The 26,193-nt window shown below is 37.5% G+C and overlaps 1 pseudogene; it reads left to right on the forward strand.

Annotated features, from left to right (window-relative positions):
- The first annotated feature begins 17,513 nt into the window (after positions 1–17,513).
- Positions 17,514–19,265, forward strand: LOC704931 (alpha-enolase pseudogene; annotated as a pseudogene).
- Positions 19,266–26,193: the final 6,928 nt, after the last annotated feature.

A 26,193-nucleotide genomic window follows, 5' to 3' on the forward strand; every position in this document is an offset into this window, starting at 1 on the left:
TGGTATCTAATTAAGCTAAAGAACTGCTGCACAGCAAAAGAAACTGTCAACAGTATAAACAGACAACCTATAGAAAGGAAGAAAATATTTGCAAACTATGCATCTGACAAAGGTCTAACATCCAGAATCTATAAGGAACTTAAATTAACAAGCAAAAAAACACCACCATTAAAAAGTGAGCAAAGGACATAAACAGACACTTTTCAAAAGAAGACACACATGGAGCCAACAAGCATATGAAAAAATGCTCAACACTGCTAATTATTACAGAAATGCAAATCAAAACCACAATGAGATACCATCTACCACCAGTCAGAATTGCTATCACTGAAAAGTAAAAAACAACAGCTGTTGGTAAGGTTGCAGAGAAAAGGGAACCCTTATACACTGCTGATGGGAATGTGAATTAGTTCAGCCATTTTGGAAAGCCGTTTGGCAATTTCTCAAAGAACCTAAAACAGAATTGCCATTCTGCCAAGCATTCCCATTATTGTGTATGTACCAAATGAAATATAAATTATTCTACCTTAAAGATACATGCACGTGTATGTTCATCATGGCACTATTCACAATAACAAAGACATGGGATCAAACCTAAATGCCCATCAGTGATAAACTGGATAAAGAAAATGTGGCACATACACACCGTGGAATATATCCAGTCGTAAAAAAGAATGAAATCATCTCATATGCAGTAACATGGATGAAACTGGAGGGCATTATCGTAAGCAAACTAATGTAGGAACAGAAAAGCAAATACCACATGTTCTCATTTATAAATGAGAGTGGGAGCTAGCCATTGAGTACACATGGACACAAAGAATGGAACAACAGACACTGGGGCCTTCTTTACAGCGGAGGGAGGGAGGAAGGTGAGGATCCAAACACTACCTATTGGTACTGTGCTTTTTACCTCGGTGACAAAATAATCTGTATGCCAAACCCCTATGACACCCAATTTACCAACATAACAAACCTACACATGTACCCCTGAACCTAAAATAAATAAATAAATAAATAAAATGATGTGGGAAAAAGGTTTAATCATAAGAACTCAAATACAAGTTTATGCCAAACAAATCTGAAAATTAGTTGAAATCGATAATGTAGTAGAAAAAACTGAGTAAGCAAAGTTGACTCAAAAATGAGCTGACACCCTGAAAAACCCAATAACTATAAAAGAAATTAAGAAGAAATCAAAACTCTAGAAAGGACACAATTCCCAGACAATCTTCTGGGCACATTGTATTAAACTTACAAAGAACAGATAATTCCTGTATTATTCACACTCTTACAGAACATAGAAAAAAATGGAATGTTTTCAGCTCATTCTACAAATTTAACATCACAGTGTACCATAACCAGATAAAAATAGAAAGAAAGAAACCCACAAAAAAATCAAAAAACCCAAAGACAAATAGAGGCAAAAATCTCCCCAAAAATATTGGAATTTTTTATATTATACTTTAAGTTTTGGGATACATGTGCAGAAGGTGCAGGGTTATTACATAGGTATACATGTGCTATGGTGGTTTGCTGCACCCATCAACCCATCATCTACATTAGGTATTTCTCCTAATGCTATTCCTCCTCTAGCCTTCCAACTCCCAACAGGCCCCAGTGGGTGATGTTCCCCTCCCTGTGTCCATATATTCTCATTGTTCAACTCCCACTTATGAGTGAAAACATGTGGTGTTTGGTTTTCTGTTCCTGTGTTAGTTTGCTGAGAATGATGATTTCCAGGTTCATACATGTTCCTGCAAAAGACATTAACTCATCCTTTCTTATGGCTGCATAGTGTATACGTGCCATTGTGTATATGTGCCACATTTTCTTTATCCAGTCTAACATGATGGGCATTTGGGTTGGTTCCAAGTCTTTGCTATTGAGAATAGTGCTGTAATAAACATACATGTGCATGTGTCTTCATAGCAGAATGATTTATAATCCTTTGGGTATATACCCAGTAATGGGATTGCTGGGTCAAATGATATTTCTGCTTCTAGATCCTTGAGGAATCACCACACTGTCTTTCACAATGGGTTGAACTAATTTACATTCCCACCAACAGTGTAACAGCATTCCTGTTTCTCCACATCCTCTCCAGCATCTGTTGTTTCGTGACTTTTTAATGATTGCCATTCTAACTAGCATGAGATGATATCTCATTGTGGTTTTGATTTGCATTTCTCTAATGACCAGTGATGGTGAGCTCTTTTACATATGTTTGTTGGCTGCATAAATGTCTTCTTTTGAGAAGTATCTGTTCATATCCTTTGCCCACTTTTTGATGGGGTTGTGTGTTTTTTTTCTTGTACATTTGTTTAAGTTCCTTGTAGATTCTGGATATTAGCCCTTCGTCAGATGGCTAAACTGCAAAAATTTTCTCCCATTCTATAGGTTGCCTGTTCACTCTGATGATAGTTTCTTTTGCTGTGCAGAAGCCCTTCAGTTTAATTAGATCCCGTTTGTCGATTTTGGCTTTTATTGCCATTGCTTTTGGTGTTTCAGTCAAGAAGTCTTTGCCCATGCCTATGTCCTGAATGGTATTGCCTAGGTTTTCTTCTAGGTTTTTATGGTTTTATGTCTTACATTTAAGTCTTTAATCCCTCTTGAGTTAATTTTTGTATAATGTTTACACATTGAAGGGGTCCAGTTTCAGTTTTCTGCATAGTCTAGTCACTTTTCCCAACACTATTTATTAAATACAATCCTTTCCCCATTGTTGTTTGTGCCAGGTTTGTCAAAGATCAGATGGCTGTAGATGTATGGCATTATTTCTGAGGCCTCTGTTCTGTTCCATTGGTCTATATATCTGCTTTGGTGCAAGTACCAGGCTGCTTTTGTTACTGTAGCCTTGTAGTAGAGTTGAAAGTCAGATAGCATGATGCCTCTAGCTCTGTTCTTTGTGCTCAGGATTGTCTTGGTCATACAGGCTCTTTTTTGGTTCCATATGAAATTTAAAGTAGTTTTTTCTAATTCTAAGAAGAAAGTCAATGGTAGCTTGATGGGGATAGCATTGAGTCTATAAATTACTTTGGGCAGTATAGCCATTTTCATATTGATTCTTCCTGTCCATGAGCATGGAATGTTTTTCCATTTGTTTCTGTCATCTCTTATTTCCTTGAGCAGTGGTTTGTAGTTTTCCTTGAAGAGGTCCTTCACATCCCTTGTAAGTTGTATCCCTAGGTATTTTATTCTCTTTCTAGGACATAAACTATCGCATAAATAGAACCAATGACAAAAAGCACATGATTATCTCAACAGATGCAGAAAAGGCCTTCAATAAAATTCAACAGCCCTTCATGCTAAAAACTCTCAATAAACGGTATTGATGGAATGTATCTCAAAATAATAAGAGCTGTTTATGACAAACCCACAGCCAATATCATACTGAATGGGCAAAAGCTGGAAGCATTTCCTTTGAAAATCAGCACAAGACAAGGATGCCTTCTCTCACTGCTCCTATTCAGCATAGTATTGGACATTCTGGCCAGGGCAATCAGGCAAGAGAAAGAAAGAAAGCGTATTCAAAAAAGAAGAAAGGAAGTCAAATTGTCTCTGTTTGCAGATGACATGATTGTATATTTAGAAAATCCCATCATCTCAGCCCAAAACCTTCTTAAGCTAATAAGCAATTTCAGCAAAGTCTCAGGATACAAAATCAATGTGCAAAACTAACAAGCATGCCTATACACCAATAATAGACAATCAGAGAGCCAAATATTGACATTTTAACTCAGTAGTGCATTAAGAGAATTATAGCATGAACTTGCAGTCTTTTTCACAGAAATGCTAGGATAGATTAACATTAGTCTGTCATTTAGTGTAATTCACTACACCAAGAGCTTAAAAAAGAAAAATTACATTATTACCTAAATACACACAAAAAGGCACTTACTAAAGCTTAATGATCACTCTTGATAAGAAAAGATTTTCTTCAACAAACTGACAGAAGCTACCACCAGAAACCTATATGATACTTCTGATGAATCATAAAGACCACTTTCATTGAAGTTTAAAATAAGTGGAAGGTTCTGTTACTCCCTCAGTGGGAACAAACTCCAAAAAAGCAAGGTAGTAAATCAAGAAACAGAAAGATATGGGATCCAGGAAGCAGGAGATACAACACAGAAGAGAGGCAAAGGAAATCCCCGGGATTACTGTGAAGGAAAATCCAGAATGATAAATGTGCAGAAGATCTAGAAAGTAAGGTACAGAAGGTTGAATGATTACTGGAAGGATAATTCAAAAAAAATTTAAAAAATTAAATTGACAGGACAGTGTTAAAATTCATTGCGACAATATGTAGACTTTGGGCAGAGAGTTTGCATAGAAATTAGTAATCTATTTACAAAAACTAAGCAAAGAAAAAATGAATTAATGATTAATCCTGGACAGGGATACTTAAGAAAAATAAATATAGTATTCTATATGACTCAGCTGAAAATACTATTTATAATCATTGGGCCGGGAACAGTGGCTTATGCCTGTAATCCCAGCACTTTGGGAGGCTGAGGCAGGTGGATCACTTAAAGTCAGGAGTTCGAGACCAGCCTGGCCAACATGGTGAAACCCCATCTCTACTAAAAACATAAAAATTACCCCCGCATGGTGGCGGGTGCCTGTAATTCCAGCTACTCAGGAGGCTGGGACAGGAGAATCACTTGAACCTGGCAGGCAGAGGTTACAGCGAGCCGAGATCATGCCACTGCACTCCAGCGTGGGTGACAAGAGTGAGACTCCATCTAAAATAAAAAACAAAATAAAAAATATAGCCACAATAACATATAATATGTAAACTGAATACTGATTTAACCAAAACTGTGATGTAAATCATTTGGGAATATGGGGGAGGGCATATATTAGAGAGCTCTAATCTTCCATAATAGTAAGTCAATGAATAATATTTAAAATTGGAAAAAATTTAAAAGTATTAATATAAGCATGATATTTAGAAATATAAGTATTAAAAAAAAAAAGAAGAAATAGCTATGAGAATTGAAAGTGGTTGCTACTGAGGAATGACAGAGGTGGAGAAGGATGAAGCGAGGACTGTCAGTTTCTATGTCGTGTAAAACTAATTTACTTACCTAAAATACCTTCATATATTCCTTTAGTAAAAATTAAAACTAAATTCAGATTTTAAAAAAGACTGACAGTATCCAGTGAGGCTGTAGAGAAACATATGTAATCTTAGACCTGACAGCTAAGAGAATAACTTAGTACAGGCTTTCTAGAGAGTATGTTGGCAGTAATATCAAAATTTCGAATATCTTTATTATCTAATCCAACAATTCCTCCTCTGGCAAATTATTTTAAGAAAACAACAGGGCAGATGTAAAGATTTACCTAAAAGGGTGTTCACAGGATCATACTTTAAAATACTGGAACATTCTGACTATTGATAAGGACTGATTTAGTACATTATATACTTCCATACAGGGGAATACCTGCAGACTTTTACAATATTGACATAAAGTAGTGGTTTCAAATCATGTTTTTGGAAGTCTATATTCATTTCTCTAGGGCTGCCATAACAAAGTACCAAAATCTAGGTGGCTTAGAAAAACAGAAATCTATTGTCTTATGGTTGTTGGCTAGAACTCTTAGATCAAGGTGTCAGCAGTGCTGGTTCCATCTGAGGGCTGTAAGGGAGAATTTCTTTCATGCTTCTCTCCTACTTCTTGCATTTACTGGCAATCTTTGGGGTTCCTTGGCTTGTGGATGCACCACTCTGATCTCAGCCTTTATCTTCACATGGCAGTCTTCCTATGCCATGTACCTGTGTCTGCATCCAGATTTCCCTTTTTTGTAGGGACATCAATCATGTTGGATTAGGGTCCACCCTGGTAACCTCATCTTAACTTGATCATCTGTAAATACCCTGTAAGCAATTGGTCACATTCAAAGGAACTTGGGGGGTAGGACTTCAACATCTTTTTACAGAATACATTCAACCCATAACAGAATTGTGGGGTCTCTGAGGGGTGCCTCAAAAACTATTGCAATTAACTGTAGGTCTTGAGCCAGTGAGCTCTAGACTTCCCTTGTCCACTTTAACTAGAAAAGTTCCTATTTTTATAAATTAATATTCTGAAAGTTTATATGAAGAAAAGCTTCCACAATTTAAAATGTTTAAAAGCAACCAACATAAAACTATATTTATATATGTCCCAAATATATTGCTAATTAACAAAAGCAGTTTGCAAGCATGTGAATATGTTCCCAGTTCTATATAAGTTTTAAAAAGTCATGATCTATAGCTACAGTGCTTATATTTAGATCAATACCATTTTTGGTACAACATATCCACAAAATATTTACAGTATTAACATGGCTATAATTTTTCAAGTTCCCTTTATATATGTCTTCATATTTTTCTATATTGTCTAGTTTTTTGCAGTGCTATATCTTGTAATTAAAAAAGACTATATTATTAAAGATATAAAAAGGTGGCCAGGTGTAATGGCTCATGCCTGTAATCCTAGGATTTCGGGAGGCTAAGGCAGGCAGATGGCTTGAGCCCAGCAGTTCACAATCAGCTCAGGCAACATGGCAAAACCCTATCTCTAAAAAATAAAAATAGAAAAAGACATGATATTCAGTAAATACATGTTGGTAAATTGATCAATATAATTTTATTAGTCTGGCTTGGCTTATAAGAATTTCAAACTGCATCCATGTCCCTACAGACCATCATTCTTAGCAAACTATCACAAGAACAGAAAACCAAACACCGCATGTTCTCACTCATAGGTGGCAACTGAACAATGAGATCATTTGGACTCGGGAAGGGGAACATCACACACCGGGGCCTATCATGGGGAGGGGGCAGGGGGGAGGGATTGCACTGGGAGTTATACCTGATGTAAATGACGAGTTGATGGGTGCTGACGAGTTGATGGGTGCAGCACAGCAACATGGCACAAGTATACATATGTAACAAACCTGCACGTTATGCACATGTACCCTAGAACTTAAAGTATAATAATAATAAAAATAAAAATAAAAAAAATTAAAAAAAAGAATTTCAAACTGAGAGAATTTGCGTAATTATTCAAGTTCTACTTTTCAGAACATCAATCCTTGCCATTCAAATCCTACTGATGCTCTCTGATAAAAGTGAGTCTGAAAACCCAAGTCTATTCACGGATGAACAAACAAAATGTGGTACAAACATACAATGCAAAATCATTCAGCCTTTAAAAACAAGAAAATTCTGACACATAGTACAACATGGGTGAACCTTGAAGACATTATGTTAAGTGAAATAAGATAGTCACAAAAGGACAAATGCTGTGCGATTCCACTTACATGAGGTATTTAGAGTAGTCTAATTCATAGACACCAAAAGTAAAATGGTAGTTACTAGGGACTGGAGGCAGGGGTAAATGAGGACTTATTGAATGACTATGGAGTTTCAGTTTTGCAAGAACAAAAATTGTTCTGGAGATGGGTGGTGGTGATGGTTGCACAACAGTGTGAGTGTGCTGAATACCACTGAACTGTACATTTAAAAATGGTTAAAATGGGCCAGCTGAGGTGGTTCACGCCTGGAGGCTGAGGTGAGTGGATCACCTGAGGTTTGGAGTTCGAGACCAGCCTGGCCAACATGGTGAAACCCTGCCTCTACTAATAATAACAAAAAACTTAGCCGAGCTTGGTGGTGCACACTTGTAATCCCAGCTACTCAGGAAGCTGAGGCAGGAGAATCGCTTGAACCCAGAAGGCGGAGATTGCAGTGAGCCGAGGTTGCAGTGAGCTGAGACCATGCCATTGCACTCCAGTGAAACTCCATCTCAAAAGAAAAGTTAAAATGATGACTCTTGTACATAGTTTACCACAATTAAAAAATAAACAATAAAAAAAATATTTTGATCTTAAAACACTTCAAGGTAATGTGTACCTAGCTGACATTCATTTTTAATATCAGAAGCTCATTTACTTATTATTTTTCATTAATGAATCATTATAACATAATCACCATTTTCATCATCCCTATCAGCATCAAAGTACTGCAAAAACCAGCTGTATGCTTTATTCTAAAGATCACTTTTCATTTTCTTTATACAGGCAGCATAAATACTTTTTGGAGAAAAACACTATGAGGAGCATTGAGAAAGTCCTTATTTGGAATACTTAGCTGGACTTACCTAAACTGAACTTTCCCTTCCTTGACCCAGGGCAACCTCTGCCAAGCCCACTACCCTCCAGCTCCCACGCCATGAAAGATCGAAGAAGATAATCAGAAAAGCCACCCAAGAAAAGGAAAAGGGAGAATCAGTTACATATCCAGCAAGCCAGAAAACAAGAAAACCCAAATCTGTTCCAGTTCTCTAGTTTCACCTTAAAGGCAAAGAACTGTAGACGCTTGTGAGGAGCTCTTCAAAGCCTAAATTCATAGCCTCTCTACGCGGGAGGTTACCAGCATCTGAAGAAAAACAACCACTACCAGAAAAGCTCTTCTTTGTTTTCATTCTTTGCAGTCCTTCAGGAAACTCTTGATAATGTGAAATGTTATTACTGCAAATGTTGGCTCAGGCAAGTTTACTCTAGAGTCTGACTATCACTGACTTGTTCGCAAAATAAAATCATTTTTAAAGCCTACGAGGAAAGCCAAGAGCAAACCACAAATCAGAAAACCACCAAGGCGGGCTGGCCTCATTGCCAGAGTTTAATGTGATCTAATGGGAGGACAACGAGATGTGAGAATTTGATTTTACGATGCTCCATGTAACATTTGGCAATACGGAGGGGTTGGGCCCAACTTCCCCATCCTTAAGCAAACATTTGAAGTAATGTTTCACTTTCTCATCAGTTTTAATTCTGTCAACGAGAGGGTAGAAATTCAGCCTGCCCTGCTGATTTTAAAAGTGCCGTCTGCTTCGGATGCTCATAGATTTGCTTAATATCCATTTGTATAAGATGAAGATGGGCAGGTGGGGAAGGGGCCAGGAAAATAGGATGAAACTATTTAGTGGCAGTGTACCAACTGGACTGCCACTCTCTTCTGCACTGGTGATTTATTCCATGGGTGGGAAGGCAGGAATAGGGCTAACTTAAGCAACATTCTTTCGCAAGCAAAAACTAACCCCAATGAGAAAGAGTCAGATCTGGGCTGAATCACATTGCCCAGTCTCACAGCAAATGGGACTGGAACTCAGGTGGAGCTCTACTTCCCATAACTCATTCTTTAAAAAAGAAATAAAATGGTAGCAACACAGAAACGCTTTGCATATGTCAAATTAACAGCAGAAGACCCTATGGAATAGAGAAAGTCAGTCAGGAAATCCCATAAAAGGGCACATGAGCAATGAAAAATACATTAAAGTTACATATTTCATGCAGCTTTTATTTCTGTTGCCAGGACAATGGAATGAGAATCAGATCTCTTTTTTTCCTTCTTACGGAAGAATGCAACCCTACCAATGCCAAACTCCTACTTACACTGTCATTTTATAGCAATTACAAAGTTGGCCCAGTGAAGAAATGTAAAACTCATAGAGTCAAGTTTCTTCAAGCAATAGTTTGCTAAAGGAAGTGTAACAAATCCAAGGGTCTAGGAAAAATTTACTAGAACTTCTATTTCTATTGACTTTTAAGCTAAACACTAAGAAGGAAAGAAAGCCTCACTAAGAGTTAAAATCTGGATAACACCAGGTGTCCACACCAGGTGACAGACAGTCACCTCTCACCCGCCACCTGTGGACTGTGAGTCTTCCTGAAAGAAGGTTGAGAGCTCAAAGTGCTGAGGGTATGATAGGGGTAGCATCAGTTCAGGCAGGCTGGGCTGCAGTAACATAGAGACCAAGCAGGTAATGGCTCAACACAATAGAAAGTTAGTTTTTGCTTAGGTAGCCATTCTGGTGATGAGATGAGCAGGACAGCTCAAGCCATGCCATCACTCAGATGAGGCTCTGCCAACTTCCACTTATGGTTAGCATAGCCATCTGCATTGCTTCCTGCAGGAAGAAGGAAGAACCATGGAGAATCACTTCTAGGAGGCTTTTTATGGGACCAGACTGGAAGTGGTACATATTATTGAAGTTCATCCTCCATTGGCCATGACTTAGTCTCAGAGCCACACTTAACTACAAGGGAAGCCAGGAAATGTAGCCTGGTTATGTGCTCAAGAAGAAGAAACAAATTATGGCTAAAAGTCAGCAGTTTCTACCATAGGAGTCCTCATCCATTCAGTGGATTGCAATGTATTGCAATCAACATGTTCCCCTCACACAGATTTAACCATTTTAATAAAATGTAACCTCATGAAATGAACAGGTAGCTGAAAAATATTCCTACTACAAAGTTAAAAATTGAAGATAATATTAATAATACGAACACAAGCCAACCACAAGAAAAGAACAGAGCTAAAGCCTCATATTTTAAACTCTTTGTCAATAATAATGTGAGGTTTTTTAAAAAAATACTATTAAATTACTTCTGGAAAGAAGTCAAGCCAAATATTTTTAAAAATTTTAAGTTTATTTGAAATACAGATTTATATCCACTTTTATAATAATGAACCTTATATTCCATATATACCTGAAACATGACTAATAAGAATGTGAACATATCAAAATTAGCAAAAAATTTAAGTAGTCATAAAATAAACATGGAGAAAAGCTTCTGTAATTTTATGTGCAGCTTAAAGTCATGTTATACTTAATCTATTATTTTGAAAAATTTTACTAAGCTTGATGAGAGATGTTTAGAGGTCTCCTTTGAGATTTCTCATTAAATAATAAAGTACAAAAAGAAACATACCATTGGGTTCTCATTTTTTCTTCACCCCATAATTTAAAATTGTAAAATAACATATGTAAAACAATCTGGCAGTAGGCTGGGCATGGTGGCTCACGCCTGTAATTCCAGCACTTTGGGAGGCCAAGGTGAGCAGATCACTTGATGCCAGGAGTTCGAGACCAGTCTGTGAAATGTAGCAAACCCCGTCTCTACTAAAAATTAGCGGGACATGGTGGCATACACCTATAATCCCAGTTACTCAGGTGGCTGAGGCACAAGAATCACTTGAACTTCGGAGGCGGAGGTTGCAGCGAGCTGAGATTGCACCACTGTACGCCAGCCTAGGCAACAGAGTGAGACTCTGTCTCAGAAAAAAAAAAAAAAAAAAATCTGGCAACAAAATTGTATTCCTCTGTTAATATAAAAAAAAAAGCTGAAGTTTTAAGAAATAATTAAAATATGTTTTGTAGTGTTGGGAGGTTCATTTACAGATCAATGAAAGTACAGGTTTCTAATGTATCTCAGCTTATGGTATTTTCTAGATCCTGTTTCAATAGTTAAATATATAACTATTTGTGCATGTGTGTGTGCACACATATACCTGTGCATGTACCACAGAAAGATATGTACTAAAGAATGTGTCTTCTCAAAAATCACTCAACTAATATTTATAGTGCACCTGCTCCTTATCCTGATGCAGTTTTCATTACAGCAGCAATACTCAATCTAGCCAATACAATATTTTGAAAGAAAATTGTGTAAGTGTATCAGTGATGGAGCAACTACTTCGATGAAATGTTTTAAAAGGTTTTGGGAATAAGTTTACTGAGGCAGCATTAATGAAATCTTTTTGCTTCACCATTCATAGGCAAGCTATTGTAACAAAATGCTACAAAATGTCACTCATAAGTTTAATTTTAGAAAAACTAGAACCTTCAGATAAAGGGAAGTCAAATACCCAATACCCATTAGGATGACTACTATCAAAAAATGAAACAGAAAATAGCGAGTATTGGCAAGGATCTGGAGTTAGTATATTCTTGTGCACTATTGGTGGGAATATAAAATGGTATAGTTGTTATGGGAAACAAAATGGTAGTTCCTCAAAAAATTAAAAATTGAATTACTATAAGATGCACACATTCTACTTCTGGGTATATACCCAAAATAACTGAAAGCTGGGTCCTGAAGAGATATCTGTACACCCATGTTCATAGCACCATCATTCACAAAAGCCAAAAGGTGGAAGCAACCCAGTGTCCATCAACAGAAGAACAGATAAGCAAAATGTGATTCAGATATACATACAATGAAATAGTGTTCTGCCTTTAAAAAGAAGGAAATTCTCACAAATGCCATAATATGGATGAGCCTCAAGGACATTATGCTAAATGAAATAAGCCAATAACAAAAAATAGTGTATAATGTCACTTATATGAGTACCTATAGTAGTGAAATGCATAGAGACAGAAAATGAAAGGGTAGTTATTAGAGACTAGGGAGAAGGAGGGATGGATAGTTGCTTAATAGGTATAGAGTATCAGTTTTGCAAGATCCATATAATTCTGGAGATTGGTTATCCAACAATGTGAATGTACTTAACATTAATGAACTATACATTTAAAAAATGATAAAATGGTAAATGTGTATTATGAGTATTTTACTATAATTAATTGTTTTAATGTAGAGGAGTCTACAGTTGGATATTGAGATATGGAGCAATGATGAAAATATTTTCTATAACTCAGAGTTTGCTGACTTTTAAAACACAAGAAACACATACACACCATCCACTTTCAAGGTAAAGATGATATTTTCACAATGAATTTAAAGTAACTGTTCTTTGAAAGAAATTCAAGCTATGCTGAGAACATTTTGAAAACATATTTAAAGTGTTTCCATCACTATGTGTGTTGTTGCTGATAATTATACAAATGCAGCCCTATAAAAATTTTCCTAACTGAACACTTACACTTAGAAATGGAACATTTAAGCTATTTAATAATTTATCAAAGAGTTTTAATGGTTTTGAATTCAGTTGGTAAACCAGTAACAAGCAACTCCCAATTATTTGTAAGAACAAGTGGTTAACATCAGAGAAGATAAAAAATTTTATCCAAATTTCAACAAAAGTTTCTGCATAATTGAAATATAGACTAGAGAAATGACCATCATGATTTAGTAAGCCTAGTCAATGATGGGTTCCTTCCACTCCTTCATTCCTTCCATTTGTAGATTCCATTCAGATCTAAAAATACTTCCAAGGGATCTTTTTAAGATACGGCAATCGAAATTCAAAAATTGTCAGATTGTGAATTCGTTAAAATCGGGTTTTAAACTAGGATTTTAAAAACATATTGAAGCATATTAAATCATACAACTCTCACAAATGAGAGCAAAAAGAGCTAGGTATCATAAGCAAAAATAAGTAAAATAATTTTTAGAGTATTCTTTCTTTCATCTATTTTAAGCCTATGTTATTTTCTATCTTACAAATGTCTTATAAAGTGCATAATATATTGGTACATAGCATATGCATATAACTCACAAATTAATTTTGTTCATACATAAAAATGTTTATTAATATGGATATAAAATATAGAGACTATTGGTCTAAAATGTCTTGGAAATCAGTTAGGGAGAAATCTATAAACTTTGGTTTAAAAAGCAAATGGTCTAAATCTGCAATATGGAAGACCAAGGTTATATATGAGAAAGGCTTTTCTTTATAGTAGAAGCAAGAAGCCACAAGAGTAGTTCTCATCCATTGAAATTATGTAGGTATAGTTCTTCCTTAGAGTAATGAGATCAATTCGTTTTATTCATAGGAATATTATGTAGCTCTACTGTCCTTAAGTGCCATCCAGGAGATAATTCTAAGTATGTATCTACAGTCAAGAATAACATTTTGATAGTGAAGTAACACTGTACACATAGATTTTCTCTTAGAATATTTAAAGTACTTATGCTTTCATCACTAAGTTTTCTTGAATCTGTTTTGGAATGTGATGGGACACATTTAAGTAAACAAACAATCACATACATAAACACTGTATTAATCTTTTTGTCATTTGATCCCTCCCTTCATGTAAAACCACTGCAGAAGGAAAAAAATTTTTATCACAAAATAGCTACATCATTCCCATTATTTAGAATGTCTTTCCTTTCTTCTTTCATTTTATCTGAGTTTTCTCTGTAATTTGGGGTTCACTTCCAAAAACTTGTATTCAACAACTATTTGAGTATACTACATGCTTCTATGGCAGATTGATTGCAAAAATGGCCCTGTTTTCTATATCGACATGCTCTTTGCAATGTGGCTTTGTAGTTCCTCTTATTAGAAAGTGAAGTATATTTTCCCATCTCTTGAATATGGACTAACTTTGGCACTTTTTTTTGGCCAATAAAACACGGCAGAGGTGATAATGTGTCAGTTCCAGTCTAGGTCTACTTCCACCATATGTCCTTGAAAACTCACTAACCTACAGAATAAGTCCAGGATGGGTATGAGACTACATGCAAGAGAGCTGAGGTGTTCTAGATGATTACTAATGAATGTCCCAGGCAGGGCACAGTGGCTCATGCCTGTAATCCCAGCACTTTGGGAGGCCGAGCAGGTGGATCACTTGAGGTCAGGAGTTCAAGACCAGCCTGGCCAACATGGAGTAACCCCATCTCTACTAAAAATACAAAAATTAGCCAGGTGTGGTGGTACATGCCTGTAGTCCCAGCTACTTGGGAGGCTGAGGCAGGAGAATCGCTTGAACCCAGGAGGTGGAAGTTGCAGTGAGCCAAGATCGTACCATTGCACTCCGGCCTGGGCAAGAAGAGTGAAATCCCGTCCCACCCCACCCCTCCCCCCAAAAAATGTCCTGAACAGAGTTGCCTAATCTGCATGTGGCTAACAGCAGATGCATGTAGAGGTCCAGCCAAGGGCAGAAGAGCCACCCAACTGAGCCCAGACCAGATTAGCAGCTCATAGAATTTTGAGCTAAATGAATGGTTACAATTTTAAGCAGTTAAGTTTTGGGCTGGTTTGTTAAGCAGTATTATTGTGATAACTGTTAACAATCCTTACTAGGCATACTAAAAAGATGGAAACAATGTGGTCCTTTCTGCCCTTGAAGGACTCATCTTCTGTATAAGGTCTTTTAATCTGGGGCCCACAGATGGACTTTAAAGAGATCTTAAATTATTTTAAATTATATGTGAGATTTAACATGTCTTCTCAAGTGTTTTTCCTCCGGGGAAGTGGAGTTTATAGTTTTTATCAGATTCTTAAATAAGTTGATCTCTCACCAAAAGGTTAATACAGCACAGTCGTGACGATACTGATGTAGTTATAAAAAGTATAATACATCAAATCCAATAATAGAGGTATGTGACAGGTAGTATGGCAATACAGAGAAGAAAACTTTTAAATCTCCTGAGGAATTCTAAGGCTTTCTCAAAGAAATTATTCTTCCCAAGCGTCTCCACAGACACAAAGAACCTTTCAGGCAATGGGATAGCAGGTCCAATAACATGGAAAAGTAAAACTGCCTGGTTTGTTTACGGAAAAGAAATTGTACATGTAGCAAGATACATAGTTAAGGTATGGAAGATAAAACTGAAGAAGGCTGAGGTCAAGATGTAGTCCATGCCAGGGAATTTGTTTTTTAAAACTGTAAGGATCTGCCACTAAAAGTTTTTAAGCAAAGAAAAAACATTGTGAAAAATCGCATTTTAGAATTCCTGGTGGCAGAGAATAGAACAGCTTGCTTGGAGAAATGACTGGTGCAAGCTGGCAACAGTACAGGCAAGAAATGATGGAAGTCTGAATTCAGGGAGTGGCACAGGGTGTAGAGGACAGAGGTGAGGTTTGAAAGTAGAATCATCAGGAGCTATTGACTGATTAGGTATAAAAGTGAGAAAGCAATCTGGGATTAGTATTTCTTGATTGCACAAATGGAGATGGTGATAAAAATCACTGAGGAGAGAATGCCAAAGGAGCATCACGGAGAGAGAAATTTTTTAAATCCCATTTTGAACATGTTCAATTACAGATTGTGCAGCAGGCCTAGAACTCAAACAAATAGTGAAGGATGAAGACTTAGAAGTTACTGACTATAAATTCCGAGGAATTTGAGGAGTCAAGAAAATGCAGCATGTAGGAAAAAATTGAGGGAAATACATATGTTCTAAACATGAAAATACACATGCCTTGGTCAAAGGTACTTAAAGAATTGCCAGCCCAGGGCAAAAATGACTCTTCTGTGACTGGCTCTTGAAAAGATAAAAAAAAAGGCAGAGAGAGGACAAAAACAGAGAGAGAAAATACCAACCTTTCCTCAGCACGTGGAGCAGCAAGTCAAGTCCTGTGAGCTAAAGCTGGGGTTGAGGTCAGTGCTCTACCCTTGAACTGCAAATGCACACAAGTCTCCAGTCCATGCTGTCTATATCCTGCATACACTTCTTGCAGATCAGCTCCACACATTTGTCACTTGAACCAACACTTCCTAAGAGCAGGAAGTTATAACAGCACAGAGAGCGAGAGATATTTCCAAAAGCTTTGGATAAATTAGCATCAAATTCAGATTTTATAAAATTTTTATGTACAAATACTGACTTATCCCAAAACAAAAACAAAGCAAAATAAAAACCTCCAGAAAATGTTTAAGAGGATACCTAATAAATGCAGAGCCCATGACAAAGTACTGTGGGAATGAAAATATGAATAGAGCATAAAATCTGATCTTAAAGGAAAAATCAGCTACCATCCATGGTGACTGTGAGATACGTAATTTGCAAGTTATAGGTATAAAGCCCATGAGAATGGATAAGGCCAACCAGAAGGTGGGGGAAATGCAGTACTCACAAATGGTAGCCTGTGTTTCCCAGAGTTTTGTTTGGCCTGTACAGTGTTTTTTTAAACGATGATATCTGCCAATATTTAAAAATTGGGAGATTTCACCCCAAAAAATCAAATTCAACTTCTCTTGGAAAATTAATTAAAAGAAATTGCAACACTGGGCTCATGTTGCCACTCAGCAATAACTGGAGCTGAAAAGCAGTGGCTACCTTTAGAATGACCACGTGTCCTTCAATTAGCCACCTTTCTCATTGTCTTCACTAATTGTATTTACCTGCCTGCTCCTTGTAGGCATCTGAATTTGTGACCGTCTGTGTAGAATCAGAAAAGAATTCTAAGAAAGGAAAACTGAATCATGTACATCCAGCTATGGCTGTTTATAAGCCAGTGTCTCTTCCCCACTAAAAATTAGCTGTTTAAGATCAGACTTGATGCCATTCATCTTTTCATTCCATTACTCTTCTACGGGCTCTGCACATACGAGGTATCCTCCAAGCATTTTCTGCAAGTTTTTGTTTTGTACTGTTTGGTTTTGGTTTGGGATAAGTCAGCATTTATATATATAAACTTAAACTTATAAAGCCTGAATTTGATGCTAATTTACCCAAAGGCATATTCATTATTCATTTCCCCTATTCACTGTCATTACCCTAAACATCTGCTCTGATCAAATAAGGGTCTTATTGAAGCTTTATGACCTTCTGTGGTCAGTAGCTAGAGTTGCACATCCAAAGTTAAGTAATATAGTTAGTTCTGTGTCATACAAAGGATACAATAAGAATATAATAAAACCTCAAGAAATATGAAAAAATTATTTTCAGTTTATTGGGCTACTTTTTAATTTTCCATGCCATTCTTCATTTAGAAAGATCAAAGAGAAGGACTTGAGATCACATACTTTTATGACTGCAACACTAAGGGAAGGAGAAAGGGGAAAAGTTTACATTCTTAAAAAGAAGAAAAAAATCAATGTGCTAGTTAGAATTGTATCAGAATCCAACAAAGTTTACAGGCTTGTGGCAATAAGTTCCTACTGCCAATTAGGAATATAAAAGAATTAACTGTATTATCAAGATCAAAGAAATATTAGAGCCACTTATCTGCATACCCTCAATCCCAAGGTTTTGCTCTATTTTAATTTTCTCACCTTTTTCCTGCTAAGTAAAGACAGTGAGATATTAGCTCATATTTTAAAAAAAAGATATAGTAACTATGACATGAAAGTTAGATCAATGTAGCTGTAGGGACCCGGAGCATACAGACCTCGCTGGCTTCACTCTTACCTCGGTGTCTGCTGCACCCTCCGCTTCCTCTCCTAGGCCACGAGACCCAGCGGCTAGAAATTCACCATGTCTATTCTCAAGGTCCATGCCATGGAGATCTTTGACTCTCCTGGGAATCCCACTGTTGAGGTTGATCTCTTCACCTCAAAAAGTCTCTTCAGAGCTGCTGTGCCCAGTGATGCTTCAACTGGTATCTAGGAGGCCCTAGAGCTCCGGGACAATGATAAGACTCGCTACATGGGGAAGGGTATCTCAAAGGCTGTTGAGCACCTGGTTAAAACTATTGCGCCTGCCCTGGTTAGCAAGAAACTGAACGTCACAGAACAAGAGAAGATTGACAAACTGCTGATCGAGATGGATGGAACAGAAAATAAATCCAAGTTTGGTGCAAACGCCATTCTGGGGGTGTCCCTCGCCGTCTGCAAAGCCAGTGCCGTTGAGAAGGGGGTTCCCCTGTACCGCCACATCGCTGACTTGGCTGGCAACTCTGAAGTCATCCTGCCAATCCCGGCTTTCAATGTCATCAATGGCGGTTCTCATGCCGGCAACAAGCTGGCCATGCAGGAGTTCATGATCCTCCCAGTTGGTGCAGCAAACTTCAGGGAAGCCATGCGCATTGGAGCCGAGGTTTACCACAACCTGAAGAATGTCATCAGGAAGAAATACGGGAAAGATGCCACCAATGTGGGGGATGAGCACGAAGTATCTGAAAGATGTCACTTTACAGAAACAGTGTGTACCATTCTGACATTACAATGGTGGAGTTGGCAGGTGTGCCCAGGCCAAGCAGTGGGGCTGGACACAAGGTCCGTGGCCCAAAAAGAGTGCTGAATTTTTGCTGCACATGCTTAAAAATGCAGAGAGTAATGCTGAACTTAAGGGTTTAGATGTAGATTCTCTGGTCATTGAGCACATCCAAGTGAACAAAGCACCTAAGATGCGCTGACGGACCTACAGAGCTCATGGTCGGATTAACCCATACAAGAGCTCTCCCTGCCACATTGAGATGATTCTTACTGAAAAGGAACAGACTGTTCCTAAACCAGAAGAGGAGGTTGCCCAGAAGAAAAAGATATCCCAGAAGAAACTGAAGAAACAAAAATTTATGGCACAGGAGTAAATTCAGCATTAAAATAAATGTAATTAGAAGAAGAAAAAAAAAGAAAGTTAGATCAATAATAAAGATTTACAGTCTAAGGTTTACTCTCATTTTCAATAGTTCCCCCAAACTAAAGGTGATAAAAATACATTTTATGTAATCACATTAGCTCATTAATCACCTAAAGGCCTGGCTGTTGACCCTTCACCTTTCCCAATGGGACTGAGGAAGTCAATCAACTGATAAAATAAAGTCTCCATCAGACTTTAAAAAGAAAAAACCCTTTTTAATGATTATGAAAAATATATATGTGAGATTCAGGTTAACTTCCCAAAATTTACATCGAGAAAAGAATCAAGAACATTCACTATACCAAAAAAAAAAAAAAAAAAAAAAGGGATTTTTGCAATCTCTTTTTAAAAGTGAAAGAGAGAGGGAGAATAGATTTTAATGAGCTTCCCTGTTCACCTTGATTAAATCAGAACTTTAGAGAAAGTAACCTAGCAGAACTTCAGAAATGTGAAGTTCAAGTTCAACTAATGAAGGAACAAAGACTTTAATTTTAGCTGAATGATCTTCCCATGTCTGTGTCAGTTTCACACTCTATTAGATCCTCTGGAACAAAAGGCCCAGACCCTCCTACTGGGAATCTTTCTCTGGAGCCCTAGGCACTATTGTTGATTTTATCTTAAAGGGCTTGGGAACACATTTTATAAACATGAAAACAGAGAGCAAGTAAGTGTGAGAAACATCCAGTGAAAGAAGGTCAATGCTGTCAAAGCCCCACTGAATTTCTTTTAAAATGATGTAGGTAGATGCATTTCTGGTTGGTGTGTTTAGTCAGACAGAGGTTTGAAAATGATATTCATTTGTCCCTTTTCTTACATGTGAAAACAATCACAATTTCTCAGGGAAGAATCTCCTGCTGGGTTACCAACTGCTGGGCTCATCCTCTCATACAACCAAATACCTTATTTTCAGTCTGAGACTTGGGGATGCTTTCTTTGGACAAATCAACATTGGCGTCATATATGGAAATTCTCCTTCCTAAGGTTACCCATTGCAAGTGAAACCATGGAATTCCATGACACCTGTAAACCATTTCTCCTCTTCTGACTGGATTTGGCACAGCTAAGCATGGAATCAGAACCAGAAAGCCAGAGACCTACCTGCCAAATGAATGCTATTTCAGGATGTCTTCAATGTTGTTGTTTTCCTTTTAAATAAAAATGAAATGAAATCACATAATAACACCACAATAAATTCTGCACATGCTAAAATATAAAAGAGAGGACATTATTTTTTGACCTTTCAATATATGTGAAACACATTTTGTACTGGAATAAACAACTTGAAAATGTATTATATGCACAAATGGCATGTGAATGGAACAGTTGCTTATGAGACTGGGAAAGAAGAGAAACTCTATTCATTGACAGAGGGCTGCCAAAATTAGATATTAAAAACCCCAAACCTTTCTCAGTTTAAGGAATAAAATTGGTCTCTTAGAGATCCTACTCCTAAATCAAAAGATGAAAATTACCAAGCTTTAGTACACAACCACATGAATAATTCAGCCTATGAAAGCCACTATTATCCAGCATGGAATCGCTAATATGCAATAGGAAGTTTTCTCAGAATCTCAGAGGAGTTCCAGGATTGAATTTCTCATGACAAATAGTGGTTCTGACAAATGAAAATTCTACCATGAAATATAAAGTCGACATTAAACTAACAATCTATTTAGTCAGCAATCATTCAGTAACTATGAACCAGCTGGAAAAGACACACCCAATACAAATCTATATCTGTTCTGTCATCTATTCAGGACATATTTATTGAGGACCTACCACATGCTCAGCACCATGCTGGGAGCTGGGGTGTCAGCAAGATAGACATAGTTTTTTTCCCATGGATAGAAATAAAGAGTCCCACTTTCTACTACTGGGCATGCCAAACTATAAGTGATAGCAACCACTCAGATTGAAAAGGTGCTGTTATTGGTGGCAGAATGATAAAACTCTTAGATACAATTCTCTCAAGGCCAAAAAATTGATGGGGTTACATATAGTTAGATATAGATATTTAAATCTATAGTTAAAAAATTTACATAAAGTCTATGTGAATTGTTTTTGTTTTGTTTTGCTCTTGTTGTTATTATTCTGTTTTCTCTCCTTGTAGATCAAATTATGGGTGGATTGAAGTAGGATTAATGTTACCAGCACAGAATACTGACTCTCATTTAGAGCCTTTGGCAGTGAACTGATCCAGAGAGAGATCACCAGCATCAACATCATCATCATTATCATCAAGAGGCTTGCAAGGCCTACTTTATCAATCTTATTTATTATATCCATGGAACATGTGTTATCACCAAAATGACACCAGGGACTTACAGAACATGTCTCAATTCATATCTCCGTTTACTGAATAGCAAATGGATTAAGTATTTTAGAAATTGCAAATAGGCTAGCAAATGCAGATGGGCTGGGATTATAAGAAAATGTAATAAACTTCTAATAAAACATTTGAGCAAACTCACACATCTGTGGACAGATGGGAGGCATTATGTAATCAAGTCATTGCTACAGCAAGCTCTAACCGCACACCCCTCCTCTTCAACCCCGCCAACCCCTCCCTATCCCCGGCCCCGCCCCACTGCTGCTGTTGGGCCAAGGTTGAGGGTAAAGGGCCTCTGTGAGTTTTCCTTCTCTGTCAGCATCCAGAGAAAGTATTTTTAATCTTTCTAAGATGAACTATTAAAATAGACAGCCTTTGACCCACACCCACAAAAACACACACAAAAAAACTCAAATCCTTGACCCAGGAAGCAAGGTTTCACTGCTTGTATTTGTTTGTTTTTGAAAACATAATATTTCCATGAATACACTTAGCTACTTGCCAGAAGTTTTTGTCTCTGACAATTCCACTAGATGGTAATGTTTGAGGTAGGCTCCTTAATGTAGCTTTGGGGAGTAATTTCCGAAGTGATCAATCAGCTGTAGAAACCACAAAACGGAATGAGAGATAGATTGGGAGTTTTTTAAAGGCTATATTCACCAGACTAAGTGAATAATATGAAATTAACACTTAGAAGTTCTCCTTTTGAAGATAATGTGAATGTGTGTGGGTGTGTATAAAGGTTACTGAATTCCAGAGTAACATTAGAATTTTCTCTTTACAACAACTGACTAACCTTCAACTTGATATTCTGGAATGACTTTCCTCCCTTGATCAAAAGTATATCTCCTGGGGTATCAAACACTTGAGGTGCAAAATTCTGGGGTGAGGCACAGGGGAAAAGAGGAAAAGGAGAAAACACTTCTACAGCATCTGAGAGAGAAGTTGTCACAGAGAACTGAAGCAAGTATATTTTAGAGATGAAACATTGACACAAGCTCTGGAGTCAGCTAAACCAGGATTCAGCCTTATCACTTTTTTGGCCATGTGACCTTATAGTACGTTTTTCTAATTGGTAAAATGGAGACAAAAATACTGTTGCAGTAGGTAGCTAGTCAGGCATGAGCAGGACAGGAGTAGGCTCCCCCATTCTCCAAACACATAACAGAAGTGTCAGGCTACCATCAGGTGATGGTCAGGTGGTTGTCAGCTGTCTCTCTAAAATAGTAATTGGTCACAGCTGGCACCAGAGAAGGCTGTCTCCTAATAGATAGAAAACACCTGAAACTGGTGATCAGCAGCTTCCCAATAAGATCTTAGGAGTTGGGCGAGTGGGCTCAAGCATGTGCACTAAGAGGCAAAATGGTAGGGTTTAACTACCATTTTGGTAAGAGGCAAAATGGTAGGATATATTACTTTCCTCTGGGAATGCTAGACTGGTAAGGGAAGAATGCCTGAAGTGAGCATGCATGCAATTCCAGTAAACACACTGCATATGCAGCCCCTCCCAAGTGCTGACCAGCCACTGTGCATAGCCCACCCCAAGGGAAGAATCAAAGAAGTAAAGCAAGACCCCAGAAGCATGCCAACATACAAAACCCCAAGTCATGCATTTGATCTCTCAAGTCACTCGCTTGGCCCTCTTCCAAGTGTACTTTACTTTCTTTCATTCCTGTTCTAAAGCTTTCTAATAAACTTCCACTCCTACTCTAAAACTTGCCTGTCTTCTTCTGCCTTATACCTCCTCCATCAAATTCTTTCTTCTGAGGAGGCAAGAATTGAGGTTGCTGCAGACCCCCCATGTATATGGATTTGTCCCAATGACAATAGTACCTAAAATAGAGATAAAACTAGCGTTTAAAGTTACTGTAAGGTTTAAATGAAGTATGTATATAAGGCACTTAGAACAATGCCCAGCACATAGTAAGTACTCAATAAATGTTAGTAACAAATATTGTATTTCAGACCAAAGTGCTAAAAAAAAATCAACTAAAAAACATATTGTTCAACTATTGGGATCCTGAGTTTTAGCAGTAATGACAGCAGAAATCAAAGACCTCAAACTATTTAGTAAATGTATAATAAGTTCTTCAAATTTTCCATTAGAAGCTAGATCATTATCATACACTTACGATTAACTCTCTGAGATTCTTCTGGTCCATCAATGCCAACAAATTGTTAAAATGAAGATCATCACTCAAGAAAAAAAGTGTGTGACTGTCTTCCAGCATGGGAGCCTAAGAACAAGAGATGTAAAGTAGAACTTAACTATCAAATTCTTAGGTTTGAGAAACGATATTTCCAAGATCACAAGTGAAAGGATTTCATAGATGGAAATTGGAATTTCATATGTCAACTCATAGAATATTTTATTATAAAAACTTTAAAGTATACAAATGTATAGAGAATATCATAATAAACACTGGTATCCCCAGCTTTAAAAATTAAAGCATTATGAGGACACTCAGAGCTGCCATGCTGAACAAAGGCACTGTTCTTTGAGTAGAAAGTGAATGATCTCCATGGAGGATAAGACACTGTATTCTACGTAGTTGGAACCCCACCCCCTACCCCAGGATGGAGCTATGTAGCTTTCCACCTAGACACAACCAAAGAGCTCCAGTAAAAACTTCCTGATATCATTCAGACTCCACAATCCTGAATCTGATTATTATTCCTAGTCCCGTTTCTATACTTTTATTATAGATATAGCTATTTGTATGGATTTTCTGTTTTGAACTTATATGAACAGTTATTCTTTATGAATCCCTCTGCAACTCGCTTTTTGTGAACTTGATATTATACTTCTAAAATATATTCCTCTTGATGTCTATAACTTTAGTTCATTCGCTTTAACTGCTGAATTTCATTATTTCAATACTGTATTATTGAAATACTGAATTATTTCAATTCAGTTTTTCATTACATGAATAAATTGGTTTATTTATCCATTCTCCTTTTGATAAAGAATTGGAAGTTGTTTTTCTTTCCACATTTTTTGGATGAGAGCCTTGTATTCAATAAATGTTAGCAATAACGTTTTTGTTTGTTTGTTTTTGTTTTGAGACGGAGTCTTGCTCTGTCGCCCAGGCTAGAGTGCAGTGGCGTGATCTTGGCTCATTGTAACTTCTGCCTCCCAGTTTCAAACAATTCTCCTGGCTCAGCCTCCCAAGTAGCTGGAATTACAGGTGCACGCCACCACACCTGGCTAATTTTTGTATTTTTAGTAGAGACAGAGTTTCACCATGTTGGCCAGGCTGGTCTCAAACTCCTGACCTCAAGATCCACCCGCCTCAGCATCCCAAAGTACTGGGATTACGGGTGTGAGCCACTGCGCCCAGCCTGTTAGTCATAATATCATGTCTTATTTTGCACTCAGTTCCTTATGAGCAGTATCTACTCTACACTCCTTATGTGACTTCTGTAAATTGGTATCTAAAAAGCTAAAAGTTGTGTTTATCAAATTCCCTCACAGTAAGAGATCCACATATGATTTTGGTTTGACCAAAGACAAGCATGAAAGGTTTTCAGCCTGAAAATAAGATAGACACTGCACTCCTGCCATTTCTGCTGCTGTGGTTGATAAGCACGATCACAGAGGTATTGATATTGTTGGCAGTAGTCCTAATGTCCACTCACAGGTTTGAGAGGCAAGGCATAGTGTATCCATTTGTCATTGTGAATTGTTGCAGACCTGCTGTGGGTCTGGAACTGGCAGCAGCAGCAACAACTTTCCTAATGATGTGATGGTTTCCTAATTGTAGCAGCTTCCTGCTCATGGTAGTGGGTGGTTTAGGTCTATGGCTGGCAGCTTCCAGATCATAAAAAAGATGGCCTCAGGCCATGCGCTGTGGCTCATGCCTATAATCCCAGCACTTTGTGAGGCCAAGGAAGGCGGGTCACTTGAGGCCAGATTCAAGACCAGCCTCGTCAATATGGTGAAATCCTGTCTCTACTAAAAATACAAAAATTAGTTGGTGTGGTGCTGCGTACCAGCAGTCCCAGCTACTCGGGAGGCTGAGGCTGGAGAACCGCTTGAACCCGGGAGGCGGAGGTTGCAGTGTGCCCCGAGATGGCACCACTGTACTGCAGCCTGGGTGACAGAGCGAGACTCCATCTCAAAAAAAAAAAAAAAAAAAAAAAAAAAAAAAAAAAAAAAAAAAGATGGCCTCAGTAGTCCACTCTGTAGTGCAGCTTTAGAAGTCATACTTGAAAGCTGAACTGAAAGTCTATTTTTCCATCCTCTAATGATTTCATTTAATACCCTATAATTAGAGATAGATTTACCATGAGGTTATTGAAGCTTAAGATTTCAGAGACCCTCATTGCACGGGCCAATGACTGCTTATGTATTTTTATAAAAATTGCAAAACATATTTTAATTGCTACAAATGAAGGCTATTGTCTTTTTCCACTAGCACTTCCCCTCAATTATATTTTCCAGTGTTGATGGAGTGGCCTCAGGCATTTTCAGGTTGCAGTTAAGGAAAAACTGAGTTGGGCATATAATTAGATTGGATTAGCAGATATATTTTTTGTGTTTGCAATCAATCACTCCTAGTGCTCACTGTGTGGAATCACCCAACTTCATGACATGAGGGGACAAATCGAGAGATCACATTGCATCAGGAGAGTGAGTAGTGAAGAGGCAACAAAGTTTAATATTGACAGAACCAGAAGTTAATCTGTGGAAAACTTCTCCAAATCTTATGCTTCACATAAAAAAGAAATTTGACACAGCTTTTCCAATTTTGGCAATAATTCTAAAAATTTACATGGTGTTGTTAATGAGTTGTAAAGATGAAAGAAAT

This window comes from Macaca mulatta, chromosome 5 (genome assembly GCF_049350105.2).
Source record: "Macaca mulatta isolate MMU2019108-1 chromosome 5, T2T-MMU8v2.0, whole genome shotgun sequence".
Classification (NCBI taxonomy): domain Eukaryota; kingdom Metazoa; phylum Chordata; class Mammalia; order Primates; family Cercopithecidae; genus Macaca; species Macaca mulatta.